The sequence below is a fragment of the Stegostoma tigrinum genome, unplaced genomic scaffold, assembly GCF_030684315.1.
Source record: "Stegostoma tigrinum isolate sSteTig4 unplaced genomic scaffold, sSteTig4.hap1 scaffold_156, whole genome shotgun sequence".
In the NCBI taxonomy this organism is placed as follows: domain Eukaryota; kingdom Metazoa; phylum Chordata; class Chondrichthyes; order Orectolobiformes; family Stegostomatidae; genus Stegostoma; species Stegostoma tigrinum.
The window spans coordinates 113,959-130,808 of NW_026728097.1; the positions used below are offsets into that span (position 1 = coordinate 113,959).

General features: G+C 44.6%; 1 long non-coding RNA gene across 1 annotated transcript; it reads right to left on the reverse strand.

Annotated features, from left to right (window-relative positions):
* Positions 1-10,679: 10,679 nt before the first annotated feature.
* On the reverse strand, positions 10,680-16,434 carry LOC132207775 (uncharacterized). Its single transcript, XR_009443803.1, has 2 exons — positions 16,346-16,434; positions 10,680-12,872 (listed from the first exon to the last, which is right to left on the reverse strand). It is a non-coding gene; the product is annotated as an uncharacterized LOC132207775 (long non-coding RNA).
* Between the last annotated feature and the right edge of the window lie 416 nt (positions 16,435-16,850).

Sequence of the window (16,850 nt, forward strand, 5' to 3'; positions counted from 1 at the left end):
TGCCTTGCAACTAATGCTGTCTCTTTTTTTTCTCCAAAGGGACCAGTTTTTTTTTTGAAGAACCAAAGGGGAAGCGTTTGGGGCCCACAAGGCATAGAACAAGGGCTTTCTCCAAAGGGGGCATCATCCTGAGGCTTATTGGACAGGCTGCACCCCGGGGTTTGAAGCTTGGGGTTAAAGTAATCGGGGCCTTGGGATTTGACACAAACATGTGTCAGGGCTCCCCAAGGAGGAAATTAAAACTGTAAATGTGAAATCTCACAAAAAGCATGTTCTGTTGTCAGAATAATAATGTGAGAATGTGAAGTCAACATTGGGAGTGACAGATAGACTTGCAACAGGGAGAGGGGCAGGAGAAAAGGGAGAGGGAGGGAGGGAGACATATTTGAGATTCTTAAGTATCTATCATGGTAGTGCCTGGGGATACAGAAAACATTTACGATTTAACCAATATTCCATAACAAAGATTGAGTTTATCTTGTTCCAGACACATTGCTGGCAGTGGGATCTTGCTCTGCCTCATGGGCCTGCAGCAATGCAACTGTCTCGATGATCTCCTCCTTTTAACCCTGCCTCATGGGTCTGGGATTGAAATTTCCCAAAGTTTTCACCAATTCAATCAGAGCCTGGCATTGATAAGGGATGGCTTGTGTGAAGGAGAGACATCAAACCCCACCTCTTGCTGTGTGATTTCTTTAACAATGTCCTTCCTTTCCAGTTCCAATAATTTTCCCCCTCTTGCTCTGTCCATTTATTTTGAAACTACAATGGGACAAGAAATCCTTTCCATGGACCCAGGTTTTCTCCACAGCGAGGAGGGGTGGGGCTCAGGCATTGGCCAGCGGCCTGTTCAACAGGCTGCAGACCGCAGGGCCCATGTGAGTTGTATTTGTTTATTAACTCAAGATTTGAATTCCTCTGTGGTAGCCTGGTTTTCTTTTCGGAGCCTCCAGGTAACTTTTAAAACCTTTTGAATCCTGGGGTTAAAGAAAGAAGCCTGGGTTTTGACACAAACATGTTAATTCTCCTCCCAGGGAGTGTCTGACAGACAGGACTCCCCAAACAGTAAATTAAAACCATAAATGTGAAACTCTCTTCAAAGACTCATTCTCACTTCAGAGTAACATGTGATGTGTGTAGGCCAGGATGAAAAAAATTGATAACCACATAACAAAAACATTATTTGGCCATTTTACTTCAATCCCCTGAGTATCTGCGAGGGCATCTCAGTCTTTCTCTCCCTGTCTCCTCTCCTGAACCCCCTCCAGCTTCCTCTCATTGTTTTTTTTCAAACAAACAGAAACAGTGAGGGAGTTAGAAATAATTTGCAATACAAAGTTTTTTTTAACAAAAAACACAGATGCAGACAAAAAGAGTGAGCCGGAGGGAGTGAGGGATAGAGGGACAAGATGTGTCTCTGTATCTGTGCTGGGAAACGGAGACAGGGTCTGGGGGAGGGGGCATGTTGTCGGGGAGAGAACTGGAGTCTCCAATATCTCTTCACTGCCCAGCTCCAATCACTTTGTTCTAGAAAGTGCCATCCACCAAATTACATCCTGGGATGGAGGGGGTGATTTTTGTCCCAAAGAAACGGATAGCCCCTTCCCTGAATGGAAATTGTGATTCAACACATTTTGGAGCAGGAAGGGGTGACCTGTGGAATCACACTGTGTATCAATGGCCTGCAGCATTACTGGCACAGAATGCTGGGAAACAGTGCCCCCGTTTAGAAAAACAGAATATCCTCAAATATCAAGGTCAAAAACGTTTTAAATGATAAAGATTACAATGCACAAGATTAAATCTGGGAGAGAGAGAAAAAAAAGATCAGAGATGAGGGGCCGGGGAGGGAAGTGAGAGAGGAACAAAGACAGAAAGATAAGAGATTTAGAAGGGAGAGAGAGTGACACACAAAGAGGTGGGAAAGAGAGAGTGAGAGAGAGATATCAGAGGTGGAGGGGAGAGAGACACAGAGAGAAAGAGAGAAGTATGTTGAACTTCACAAATAGCAAGATTGCTCCCTCTTTGTCAGCCTGGAGCCAGAATTGAGCCCTTAACCAGCAAGAGTGAGACACACAATCTGTCTGCAGTCATACTGCTGCTTGTGGGATCTTGCTGTGTGCCAAATTACCTGCAGTGTGGCCTACATTGCAACAAGATGCCCAGTGTCCAAATGCTGCTTACAGAGCCTTTGCTATTACATTTTCTTTGTCTCTCTGTCTCACTCTGTCCATCTCCTTCTCCACGCACCTTCCTCAGACTGGGGTCTTCCTCACTTTCTCTCTGACCATATTCTGGCTCTTTCTTTCTCTCTTACTTTATCTCTTCCCCCTTTCCCTCTCTCCATTGCCATTCCTCAGTTTAGGGCTTCCCCACTCCCACCACTCTCTCCAGACCGTCCCACCATTTTAGACAGTCAATGCCGCAGTGTGACAGGTCAGGGTTACTAAATGGCAGGGGTGACAACATTTCAGACACAGAGGTATAATTCAGAGACAGTGTTGGGGGGTTTGAGAGATGGAGTCAGAGAGGAAAAGCTTAGAAAGGCGGGGATGGGAGTGAGATCGGAGGGCAATGGGAGAGGGTGGTGGGGATGTATGGGAGGTGGGGAATAGATACAAGGGCTGGGGGTAGGGGGTCGCTAGTCATTGGAATCTTGCTGTGCAGTTGTTTATTCGTTCCAACTTGAGCCCCTTCTGGGTGTTGTGTATGGGGATGGGGAGAGGGGAGGGCTGGGGGAGATCAGGAATCCTAACCCTATGTGAAGTTTTGTGAGTCATATCTGTGTTTCAGATGGGGCCACGTGGCAGCAAGCAATAAATGGAAGGTACAGGCACCACTCGAATGAAGTATATTGGCGAGCTGAAGGCTATAGGAGAGGGAGGGGTGGGGTGAGCTGGATACTCCTGTCCATCCATCAAACTGTTTTCTTTCCTGCATTTCATCTTGGAATATCTGGGAAAGACTTCCCTGGACTTTTTGTCATTTTAATGGAGAGGTGGGTGGGTAGGGTGGGGGTGCCAGGATGTGGAAAGGGAGGAGTAGGATCCCACGACCTCCTAACGCCACCCCGTGTTCCAATCCCACCTCTTGGCCCCTCTCGGCCCGTCTGTGAAGTTTGGGGGTAAATGGAGGGAATTGTTCCCTTTGACTGGGACCTTATTCTGATCTCTGGGAGGGGTGAGAGTGAAGGATTGGGGGATCAGTGCAGGCTCTGGGACAGGGGACGGGCTCAGCATTAGAAAGGGGCAGAAACTGCAGGGTCTGATGTCCCACCCACCCTGCACTCCCTCTACGCCAGTGTTCAGGATGAGTTAAGCTCCTCCATCAACGTATGGCCATTTTCACATTTTGCTGTTTGTGGGATCCTGCACAGCGGGGAGTGTGGTGGTGGGGGTGGTGTGAAGATGGGAGTGTTGGAGGGAAAAGGAATACAGCTGAAGCTGGTGAGGTGGTGGTGAGAGGCTAACTCCCGTGTTCAGTCTGAGCCAGCTCCAAGTTGAAATGGGAGACTGTAATATTTGCTGGTGGGTTCAGTGGGGGAGAGGCCTGTTTTAACATTGCAGCCCGTGGCGGAGGGGCGGGCTCCAACAAGGTGTTGAGGGAGTCCCTCAGCAGTCCCACACACAGCTGCCAGTGGGATCTTACTGTGCACCACCGCAGCCTGCACGTCACCCTCGTGTGTGATGCAAGGCTTTCTACAGTGCCCTGGGCTGAGTCTGCTGACGCCCTGATAGTGAGTGTGGTGAGTGGGTGTGTCATCCCTAATTTCCTCACCAACCCCCAGCCCAGACCCACCCCACCTCCCGTCACCCCCTCAACCTCCAAAATGTGACACTGACGTTGCAAATATCCACAAGACACAGCGGGGAGATGGGAGCACATGGCAAACATGAGGCAGGAGAGGGCATTGCTATTGAAACATGGAGGAAATGGAGAGTGTGAGGGACATTGACTTTCTCCTGCTTGAGAATCGATCAACAGAGATGGATCAATGGATAGGGGCAGAGAAAAGGAGAGAGACAGAGGCGGGGAGGGAGAGAGACAGGTGACTGGACACTTTGGAAGGTTCATCATTAACATTTCATGTAGAAACAGCACCAATCCCAGGTGGATTGGGCATGGGGTTTGTGCCTGCTGAATGGGAGGGGACAGAGGGGAGCGTTGGTCATTTCTTTGTGTGTTTGTTACTGCTTCACTGGAGTATCAGAGAACAAGCTGGAGTGGGGTCATGGAGAGAGATAGAGAGGCATGTTCTGGGGAGTGACTCCCCACCACTGAGTTTCTGTCCAGCCTCTAAGAAAATAAACCCTGAGGGCAGTCAGAAAGCATCTGCCCCTTGATCCCAGTTGAAATCTCTTCCATTTCTCAAAACCCCAGGGAAAATGCTGATGAAATGGGGAAATGTTGGATGTCAGTCAGTGGCAGGATTGCCTTTGTTTCTGTTTATTTTTATTTCAATCTAATTTGATCAATTTCTGTCTGTCTGTTTTTTGCTCTCTCTTCCCCCATAACCATTCCCCCCAAAAAAGGCACCTCTGTCTCTGTCTCTCTCTCTGTGCTGGGGCAGGCGGGGAGATACCTGACACTGAAGCTTGCAGACAGAGTAAGGCACACAGATTCTGGGAGTGGGGATGGGGGATGTGTGAGGGGGTGTGAATCCCAGCCCTGGAGTAAATATCTCTCCTGCCCTTCCCCTCAAACAGAAACACTGGGACAGCCCTGAGGCAGTTTGAGACATCTTCCTGTTCCCTGTTCCCTGGGTTTAAAATCAGGAGCTGTGCTGGTGTTTGGGTGGGGAGGGCGGGGTGGGGTGAGGTGAGGAGAGTGTGAGGTTGTGGGTGTTCAGACAACCAGCAGTGGGATCTTGCTGTGCTGGGTGGGGAATGTCTCACATTGCTGAAGCAGCAAGTGGTGCGATTTTGCTGAGCTTTCGGTGTTTTTTAAAAATTTTAATCCATTTTCATTTCTCTCTGTCTTACCTCCACCCCCACGGTGATTTTATTCAGGAGCTGAAACTCGGGATGATGCAGAGTCAGAGAGAATCAAATCATTCTGCCGTGAGGAATCGTCAGACAGGAGCTGGGACCAGAGAGAGCGAGACCGAGAGAATTATAATCAACCATCCCGTGTCCTTGTCGTTCAATTCCACACTCACATGCTCACAGGGAAAATGAATTATGGGGCTCAGGCAGTCTCTGGAGTTTGGACCACAAGGGGGTGAGCCCTGGGCTGGGGCTTGGGGGAGACAAAGGGACAAAAATGGGGCTGCTGCACAGTCTGATCCCACAGATTTCACTGCGTTCCTCTCTGCCTCCATATTCCCAGCTTCTTGTCTCTCTCACAGCTTTCTATAAATCCCCATCTCCCCTCCATCCTTCAAATCTCCCCCTATCCACTGTACACAGGCTGTTAAAAGGAGAACAGAATCGGGATGAATTCACAGGTTGATGCTAGGGTAACAGAATGGGGATGGGTTCAGAGGGCAATGCTAGGGTAACAGAATGAAGATGGGTTCACAGGCCAAGGCAAGGAGAACAGAGTGGGAATGCATCACTAGATCATTGCTAAAGCAACAGTGTGGGGCTGTGTTCAAAGGCCATAGCTGGTCGAACAGAGGCGGGGTGTGAGGAGAACAGAGGATGCATTCACAGGCTGCTGCACAGGGACATACTAAGGAAGGGTTCTCTGGCCTATGCTAGCACAACAGAATGGGGATGGGCTCACCGGCCATTCCTAGGTATAATAGTGTGGGAATGAGTTAACAGGCCATTTTCTATGAGAACAGTTTCAGGATACGTTCACACATCGCTGTTAGGAGAACAGAGTGTGGGATGGGTTTATAGTCTATGGCTAGAGTAACATTGTTAGGATGGGTTCATAGGCCATTGCAAGGAGAACACAGTGGGAGTGGGTTAACAGATCATTGCGAGGGGAACAAGATTAAGATGGGCTCACAGGCCATTGCTAGAGGAACAGAATGGGGATGGGATCATAGACTATTGCTATAAAACTAAATTGGGATTGGGTTCCCAAGTCACTGCTAGGAGAACAGTGTGGAGATGGTTGAACAGTCTGGTGCTAAGGCAAAAGCGTGAGGATTGGTTCACAGGCTGGTGCAAGTGATACAGTATTGATGGTTTCACAGACTGTTTCTAGCAGAGCAGATTGGGAATGGGGTCACAGGCAGTTGTCAGTGCAGCAGAGTGGAGGTGGTTTCACAGGCCGTTGCTAGGGGAAGAGAGTAGGGATTGGCTGACAGGCTGTTACTAAGAGAACAGAGGCAGGATCAGTTCACACGTTGTTGCTACGAGAACATTTTGTGGATGTTCAACAGGTTGTTGCTTGGGGTACAGTGGAGATGTGGTCACAGTCTTTTGCAATGAAATTGGGGATGGGTATGAGCCTGTTGCAAGGGGATCAGAGTGGGGATGGATTCATAGGCCTTTCCAAGGGCAACCGTCTAAGGATCTGCTCACAGGCCTTGACTCGGGCAATACAGTGGCAACGGGCTCACAGATTGTTGCTGGGGGAACAGATTGGGAATGTTTCACATGCTGTAGCTACAAGAAAAGACTGGTCATGTGTTAATAAGTTGTTGCAAGAAGAAGGGAATGCAGACGTGTTCACAGGTCATTGGTAGAACAGTGGAGATGTGTTGACAGGCCATTGCTAGCTTAACAGAATGGTGATGGGCTTACAGGCTTTTGCTCTTGGAGAAGAGTGCGGATGGTACACCGGGAGAGAAAAAGTGTAGAACCGACACAGAGAGAGATCAACAGACAGACCGAGAGGGAAACAGAGGGATGCACAGATTGATTTGTTGTCACATGTACTGAAATACAGTAAAATGTTTTGTTTATGAGTGGTACAGATCAGATCGGATCCAGGCAGAGTCAGCATGGTTTACAAAAAGGAAGTCACGCTTGAGGAAAACGTTCAATTAAAAAAAACACGAGCCCAATCACTGTAACTCCTGGGAAACTCGGGTTGCAAATCACAGCACTCGGTCCCCACTGAAATCAACTGATTCACAACACCCCGATTTTGCATCTCTTTTTGCTTCTGGCCCTGTCTCACCTTCACCTCCCTCAGCCCAGCCAGATCCAATGTCAATTAGTGCTCAATGCCAATGCAGGCCAATGGCAAATCCAATGTTTACCTGGAAAGCGAGCAGGAGGAACATAAGACACAAGGTGTTACAACGTGATGGGGTTGTCGATGACAGGTTAGAGAGGCACAAGGATCTCATCTTTATGCTCCCATGTACTAGTTAGATGAATATGCTCAGTGCACATTACCCCTTCTACATTCATCAGTCTTGTGCTTGTGTTTAAGTTTTGAAAATGGCTTTGAACGTGAGACAAGTGGAGCTGTAACAATCCCGTGGTATTCAGCAGCAAGAAAATACCAATCAGGCTTTTCCAAAATGGGTATCTTCTGAGATCGTGAGCCACATGGAAGAATGAGAACTGTCTCACTGGGGGTCGCCATGTCTACTTTCAAAGTCTGCTCGAGGCGATCAGAAACTTTGCTGAATTTGTAAGTTTATCGAGAGTAGTGCTGGAATACAGGGAAATTGCAAAGTTTAGTCATTTGTTAAACAGAAGTTGCAAGAATATATCCAACTGTTACAGACAAGCCAATTTACTTTGGGTGCTTGGAAACTTGTAGACGCAACGGTGAAGGCAAAATGAAGAGTTACATGGCCAAAGATCAGTCAATTCATGGGAAGTTGCCATACATTTCTCCAGGAGACATGATGTTAGTTAACTTGCTGTTAATGACCTACGTTTTCTTTTCAACGTGTGAAATATGGGGTTGATCAGAGGAATACAGTTCATGTTTGTCCAAGACTTCCAGAAAGTATGTGATTCAATGTTATTGAGCTGACCCGTGAGTTTATGTATTTGGGGAAAATAACTACAATAACAATACATGTACAAAATTGGCTGAGAGAAAGGAAATACAACAGTGGCTTTGGATATTTTTTGGGATAGTTGAATGAATCTATTGAAATTCCCTCGGTGGCAATGTTGAGACCCTTGTGTTTTCCAAATATATATTAATGCTCTAAACATAGGACTACAGGGAACAGGATCAATATTTGTGCATACGTTAGGATTTGGAAACAGAGAAAAATGTGAGCAGAATGGTACAAAGAAGAACAACACAGCAAAGGAACAGGTACTTTGGGCCACCAAGACTGTGCTGATACATGATGCCTTTCGAAACTAAAAACCTTTTGTTTCTGTGCAATCCATATCACTTTATTCTCTGCCTATTCACCTATCTCTCATATCCACCTTTACCACCCCCTCGACTAGTGTATTCCAAGCACTTACAACCCACTGTCTAAACGCTTGCCTCTTACATCTCCTTTAAACATACACCCTTTTGGCTTAAACTTAGGTCCCATAGTAATTGACATTTTCACCTGAGAAAATACTTCACTCTCCATTCAATCAATGCCTCTCGTAATTTTCTGGAAACTTGTGTAAAGTTAGTGGGGTGTGTGGATCAGAGGTGGATGAATTTCAATGTGGAGAAGTGTCAGGTCACACATTTTAATGGGATGAATGTACATCAGCAATATAAAATAAAGGGTACATCTCTAAAGGGGTTGCAAGGATAGAATGACCTGGGTATATATGTGCATAAGTAATTGAACATAGAAGGACAGATTAGAAGAGAACTTAATAGAATCTACAATATTATATTATTTAATTATTTATTAATTACATGGTTTATTAATTTACTTATTTTTTCTCAACGGCAATGACCTGGGTTTTGTTTCTAGGTTTCATTCAGGCACATTAGGATTGCAGCACGAGCAAGTGGCCAATTTCTGGTTGGGTGGATGGAGAAGACTGATTCATTCATATGAAAACCTAGGATAGAAACTTATGGCCCTGAGGAGACGCTATCCTCAAATTGAGTGACTGCTGGCCACGCTGAGGGACATTGTACAGCAGGGAGAATAGTCAGTCATCATGAGCTATGAAGAGGGGATGTTGTGAACATCTGTACTGGACTGATGGATGGATTTTTGAAACTCCTTTTATCAGAGCTCAGAGTGGCTGGTACACACAGCAAAACTCAAATCAATTGAAATGATTATCTCTTCTGAATGGCTCGCTCTGGCTGATGGAGATTGATTTTACAAACTAACTCATAGAATTTCCACGGAGTAACCTCAGTTACATCACCCGATTCCAAGGGATTTCCTTAATTTTGAAACTATTCTCTGACATGGAACTTTTGAAATCTTTCCAGCTGCAGGTTCCAGCAGATTTTAATATTGTAATCAATAAGACTGTTTCAGGGCTAAATATTTTTTAATGAGTCATTAATAATTTAAGGATTTTATTGTTGTCCTGTGTTATTTGGGAGAGGTTCAATGTCTCTGCATCTGGAGTGACACCTTTGCTGTGGGATCTGAATCCATGTTCATCTATTGCTCTCTTTCACTGATGTTTGATGACTAGCATCGGAACGGTGGGCAGACGGCACACTCTGTGCTGTAAATCTGTATAACTCGGTCCATCTGTATGGCTTTATGACCCTTGCTTTCCTTGATCACCTCTCTGCCATTGTCAAACTTCCACTGCCTCCAATCATGCATGTATTTTAGATTCTGTTGCAGGCTATACATTTACTGTGTCTTCTCCCACTGCCCATCCCCTCACTATGTGCGACTGGCTTACCAGCATGATGTTCCCACATTATCTTTCACAGGAATTGTTTCTTAAGTGCAACAGTTCACCTGTTTTCCACTTCGGAGACAATATTAACAATCACATTCTGCAGCATTCCTCACCTCCACCTAAAGGTTGGGAGATTTTGGCAAACAGCATTTTCTTTTGTCTCTTCACAATAGATAACGCATTAGCCACAGCCAACCAGTTTGTGCTTACAGTGCTCAAATATTAATAGTGCCCAATTAATATTAATAACACCTCCTTCCACTCAACCAGACAGGGGCCAGCCCTTCTTTAGTTGAGGTCTCCAGTGATGCTTTGAAAAATCAGAGTCAATCTGTCTGCATGAAATTTAAACAAAGTTTGGTCATCATCTAACTGGTGCATTTTCCTTTGCAATGCCTTGACCAATCAGAGTCTATTATTCGCCCAGGTCAGTACAGTATAAAACATTTGCTCCCTTTCCATTGGTGCTTATTGTGAATGAACCGAAATGTGCAAGACAAAAAGCTTTGATGAAACTTGCCTTTTTTGCATACAGTTGGACATTATTGAACTGTTGTACATTGTTGTGGCTCGGCCTCTCTCACAATGCCACCACACAAGGCCTTATAGATGATTATGGAGGAACAATGTGTATTGTGGTTGATTAATTATTTCAATAAATAAAGAGAGGACAGAACTGTGAGCATCGGCCCCTTATAAAATGAGCTTTGTAAAGGGTAACATTGAGGAGCTAGGAAAGGGCAGGAGAGTTAAACAAATACTTTCCAACAATATTCACATTAGGGCATTCTTGCAACTTTAAAATACACAAAAATAGACAAGCAGCAAAAAGGGGAGGAAATAACCATAACAGGAGAAAACATACTGTGGTCAATGAAGTATTTCAAAAGATAAAAAGAGAAGAGAACTGTGAACATCGGCCCCTTAGAGAATGAGATTTGTCAGTGATAATGAGGAGCCAGGAAAGAGCAGGGGAGTTAAACAAATAATTTTAATCAATCTTCACAGTAGGGAACACTTACAACATTACAAAAAAATGAAGTAGTTCAGCAGCACAAAAGGGGAGGAAAGAACCATAATATTGATCAGAAGAGAAAAAGTATTTGGGAAAATAATAACCATTGACAAAGAAAATAGAGGTCGGCCGTTTGGTCATTCAAGCCTGCTCCAACATTTAACACGATCGTGGCTGATCATCCATCTGTTCCTGCTTTCTCTCCATACTTGGATTCCTTTCACCCCAAGGATTATATCCAAATCCTTCTTAAATACATTCAATGTTTTGGCTTCAGGTGCTTTCTGTGGCAGATAATTCCAGAGGTGAGGAAATTTCTTCTTATCTCAGTCCTAAATAGCTTGTCGATGACAGGTTAAAGAGACACTAGGATCCCATCTTTATGCTCCCATGTATGCCCATATCCTAAAAGTCATGGTTCTGGACACCCTGTTTATTGAGAACAGCCTTCCTCTGTTTATCCTGTGGAGCCCTGTCGGAATTCTTTTGTTTCTATGAAAGACCACTCTTCTGAACTCGAGTGAATATAGTCCTAACTGATCCAGTCTTTCTTCACATGTCAGTCCTGTCATCCCAGGAATCATTCTGGTCAACCTTCATTGTACTCCATTCACAGCCAAAGCATTCTTCCACAAGAATAATGAGACCAAAATTGCACACAAGAATCCAGCTATGGGCTCACTGAGACCTGTGGAATCACAGAAGGACGTTCCTGCTCCTGTATCTGAATCCTCTTGTTAAGAAGGCCAAAAGAAACTAACTTGTGCTTGGGACATTTGAAAACAAAGTGTAAGTTTTGTGTTAAATACAAAGCTAATTTATTTGCCTTTTACTCAGAAAATAAAAACCTATATTTTCAGGAAAGTCAATTTAACATCAGTAGAAACAGACAACAATGAAATGTGTTCATTACTGAACATAATTAATAGCAAAATGCAACCACTGTGGTTATTTGTGAATTCACTCATGTTTTTGGGGGGGGGGGGGGGGGGTTGTCGGGTGTTTGAGTGAATCCCTTCCCACATTCAATGCAGGCGAACGACCTCCCTCCAGTCTGACATCACTGGCATACAATGAGGTGAAATGATCACCTGAACCCAGTTTGAAAGTGAAAGCACTGGAACGGTCTCTCACCTGTGTCAACACATTGATGGATCATCAATTGTTGAGGACTTTTAAAGCATTTTCTGCAATCTGAACATTCAAAGTTATTTCAATAATGTGAGCAAGTTAATGGAGGCTAATTGTTCAGAATCTTTATACCATTTCCCACATTCTCTGGTCAGAATTAACTTGCTCGTGTTTCAGCAGGTACAATGATCTGACGAATCTCTTCCTGCACATGAAGCAAGTGAACGGTATCTCCCCTGTGTGGATGCATTGGTGTACAGCGAGGTTACATATTCATCTGTACCCAGTCCCATCATGAGAGTATCTTATTGGGCTCTCAACAGTGTGAACATGTTGATGGGACATCAGTTCTCCAGAACATTTACAGCATTTCCTGCAGTCTGAACATTGAAAAAGGTCTCTCATTAGAATGAACTTTCTGGTGTTTCACCAGGTCAGATGAGTGAATGAAACACTTCCTACATATGGAATAGACGAACGGTCTCTCCCCAGTGTGAATGTGCTGGTGTATTGGGAGTTTAGATGATCGCTTGAGCCGAGTCGCACAGTGAGAGCACCTGAATGGTTTCTCACTAATGTGAGATATTAGTTCTCTCGAACTTTTCTCGCAATTCCTAGAGTGTGGATATTTTAAAGGTCTCTCCCCAGTGTGAACGTGCCGGTGAGTCAGCAGATGGGATGAGTGAGTGAATCCTTTCGCACACTCAGAGGAGATGAACTGCCTCTCTCTTATATGAACTTGCTGGTGTGTCAGCAGACTGGATGATCAAATGAATCCCTTTCCACAGTCAGGGCTGGTGAACGGTCTCTCTCCAGTGTGACCACACTGATGACTTTCCAGGGAAGATGGATATTTGAATTCCTTCTCACAGTCCTCACATTTCCATGGTTTCTCAGTGCGAACACTGGTTTTGGCTTCCATGATCAAAGCCTGATGATATTCAAGACATGATGAATTCAACATTTCGTTAGAATCTGCAGCGAGATTTGAGTTCACTGACTGCAAATGCTCCAACTTCCTGTAAAATGAATGACAGACAGTAAGAACGAAATGTGGCCCAGAGAGAAAAAGGCAGAACTTTAAAACTGGACTGAATACATCTGATCATTTGTGCGATAGACAGTGGACAATGCGACCATGAAAGCTCTTGGATTGTTATAACAATAGGACTGGTTCAGTATTAAGCTTCAGTGAAAGGAACTGGCTGCCAAATCTGGGGCTGCATAAAGGTGTTCTTTGTGGGAAAACTGAGAAATACGGAGAGCATTAATGGAGATGGGCTTCATATGGGCAGCACGGTGGATCGGTCGTTAGCACTGCAGCCTCACAGCACCAGGGACCTGGGTTCGATTCCAGCCTTGGGCGACTGTCTGTGGAGTTTGCACATTCTCCCTCTGTCTGTGTCGGTTTTCTCCCACAGTCAAAAGATGTGCAGGCTCGGTGGATTGGCCATGCTAAACTGCCCATAGTGTTCAGGGGTGTGTGGGTTATTGGGGGATGGGTCTGGGTCTGGGTGGGATGCTTCAAGGGGCGGTGTGGACTTGTTGGACCGAAGGACCTGTTTCCACACTGTAGGTAATCTAATTCATCTGCCAGTAATTCTAACAACCTCCCAAACTCACCAGACAGAAACACAAGATCAGGTGGTGCATGGGAAAACCATCACTTCCAGGACTCTGAGCAGCAGATTCAGACTGGAAAAGATTATTGACTTGCTCAATATGTCAGAATGCATTTTATTAAAAATTAAACCTGCTGAAAAAATAGGGACTCTGACAGTCAGAGTTTATTTTAGCCTCTAGTTCAGTTAGAATGTAATACTTTGCCAATGATTTTCTGTATCATATAACCTACTCTGCAAATAACATCTTTCTTCAGGCTATCTTCAAGGTTTTGCAAGAAGAAAATAAATGATGAATCATTTGTACCTTACACATTTTAATTACTGTCCTCACTGCTTATGACGGGGACTGTACCACATAGTGAATAGAAAATACAGATTGGGCTATTATTCTGCAGAAAAAAAATCCATTCCGTTTGCAAGCTGCGCCATGACTTTCATTTTAGCTTCCCAACCCAGACAAAATCCTCTGTTAAGAACAAAGAACAACATAGCACAGGAACCAGCCCTTCAGCACTCCAAGCCTATGCCTGCACATTCTAACGCTCCATGCTAAAAATGCCTTGATTCACAGGATCCACATTCCTCTCTTCCCTTCCTGTTCATGTATTCAGCCAGGTGCTTCTTGACTGCTGCTGCTGCGTCTGCTTCCATTGCCTCCTGTGGCAACACATTTCAGGAACTCAGCAACTTTTGTGTGAAAAGCTTGCCTTGCTTATCTCTTTCACACATTCCCCCTGCAGCTTGAACTTGTGTCCTCTAGTAATTTATCCCTCTGCCCTGGGGGAAAAAAGTCTCATACATTCCGCTCTATCCATGCCATTCACAATCTTATAAACTTCTCTCAGGCCACCCTCTCAACCTGCTGCGTCCCAGTGTAAACAAACCAAGTCTTTCCAACCTTTCTTCAATGCTAAACTCCCCCATAACCATGCAACATCCTGGGAAACCTATTCTATACCCTCTCCAAAGCATCCAAATCCACATGTGGTGTCCAGAACTGAATGCAATATTCTAAGTGTGGCCTGACTAGAGTTCTACAAAGCAGCAGCATAACTTGCCTGTCCATATCGCCATTGCACCTTCCAATGAAGGCAGTCATCCCAAAGGCCTTTTATACTAAATTATCTACCTGCACCATCACTTTCAGTAGCCTGTGGACCTGCACACCCAGATCCTTCTGCATATCAATGTTCCTAAGAGTTCTGCCATTTACTCTATAATTTAAACCTGTACCTGACTTTCCAAATTACATCCCCTCATATCTGTCCAGATTAAACTACATGTCATCTTTCTGCCCATAACTCCAATTTATCTATACTCTGCTGTATCATCTGACAATCCTTCTCACTATCTGCAACTCTACCAACCTTTGTATTGTCCGCAAACTTATTGATTCGACCAGCCACGTGTTCTTCCAAGTTATTTATATAGACCAGAAACAGCAGAGGTCCCAGCACTGATTCCTGTGGAACACCACTAATCAAAACCCTCCATTCTGAAAAGTATCTTTCCACTGCTACACCCTGTCTTCGATGTAGCTATCTCTCCAGCTCATGTGACATCATCCTTTGTACCAGTTTGCCCTGATAGACTAGTGCGCCATTCTAATGAAGCTTGCACGACTTGAACGCACAGCAGCTTTCTTTCAATTTGACACTTTCCAATCTTCCAGATTGAATGTGGAATTCTGCAGTCCCTGAACCATCAAACAGTTATAAGGATCTGGAAAACTTGACCTGGAAATATGCTGGTACTGATGTCATGTTCAGATTGTTACTGCTCGTCGTCAATTCCCCACTCAGTGGAAATAGTTTCTCTGTAACTCCCCTGACAGTCACTAATCATATTCCCAAGACTTTGATCAAAAATATTTCTTATTAATCAATTTCCAGGGATACCTCTCTCAGAATGAAGTGATGTGTTTTAGCAGAAGGGATAGGAAGAGGCAATAACACAACACTAAAGAGTGTGCAGAGTCTGAGGGATTCACATGCACAGATATTTGAAAGTAATAAATAGATTAATTCGTCAAAGCAAATTTGATGTTGATTGATTTCAAAAAAATACTGAATCAGCATTTGAGAGAAAAATGCAAAGGTGCAGGGATAAAACAAGGGAATAGGACTGACTGGATTGCTCCAGACATTTGGCATGGGCTAAATGGTTTGCACTTTTTGATTTTTTTTAATATGGGCCTTCTTGTATTCCAAACCTACAGATTCAGTTATCAATCAGGTGAATCTGTGCTCCATCCACTCCATAGTTGTTAGACCGTTCCTGACAGCAAGTCCGAGAACTAAAAACAGCTAATCAACTGTAATCTAACCACAGATAGTGTATCTCATTTTCTGATATCTCAAATCTTTTCCCACAGGCACACACACACACATTCATACCTGAACGCTACCACATTCAGATGCTGATAGCATTCAGATACTCATCAATCGAGTTACTCTTTCACTCTTTCTGAGGTTCAAGTCGGCCAAATTCCTCTGCTGACATTGATCTGTAAGAGTGTAAAATCCATCACGATCAATCCAGGACAGAGATTCAGAACAGAAAAAGAAAAGCATTTCTCTTGGTTTGAAGTTGCTGTTCGTAAATCCTGCTCGCCTTCCCCTCGCCCCGTTCCCAACAAGTAAAGGACATGCGCACTCTCCGCTTCCAGTTGGCCCCGGATAAAGATGGCGGGCTCACACGGCTCAGAAAACATTCGCGGCGCCCAGCCCTGCCTCGGCTAACAAAGGAATTCAGCAATTCCAATCTATTCGTGACAAAACCGGGGTCGGTATTTTTCAATTCAGTGACGGTAGCTACTGTCAGATTTTATAAAGCCTCTCCGCCCACTTCGTGGAATACTCACTCACTCGATTTCTAATTTTCACCTTTCAAATCCTTACCGCGCCTGCTCCTCATCCGATTCCTCCGGCTCTCCTTTGCCTCCGGTACTGCGCATGTTTGAAACGCTTCAGATTGCGCGCGCACCAGTGGGCGTATACATTCAGAGATAATGGGGACTGCAGATGCTGGTGAATCCGAGATAACTCGTGTGGGTCTGAAATATTAGCTCTTGTGCTCCTCAGATGCTTCTTGGCCTGCTGTGTTCATCCAGCTCCACACTTTGTCATCTGGGCAAATGCATTCCCACCCAGAATGCTGGGAAAAACACGCTGCCATTGAGCAGCAATATTGATACAACGAAGATATGAAGGAATATGCCAGGACGAAAGATACAGGAATTCATTGATACAAGTGCATGGTCCCTGTCTGTCCTGGTTCTAATAAACAGCAGAACAAAGAGATATGAACACACACTCAACGGATAAAGTGAACAAAATATACACCTTTCCTGTGTAGAATATTTGAATTTCG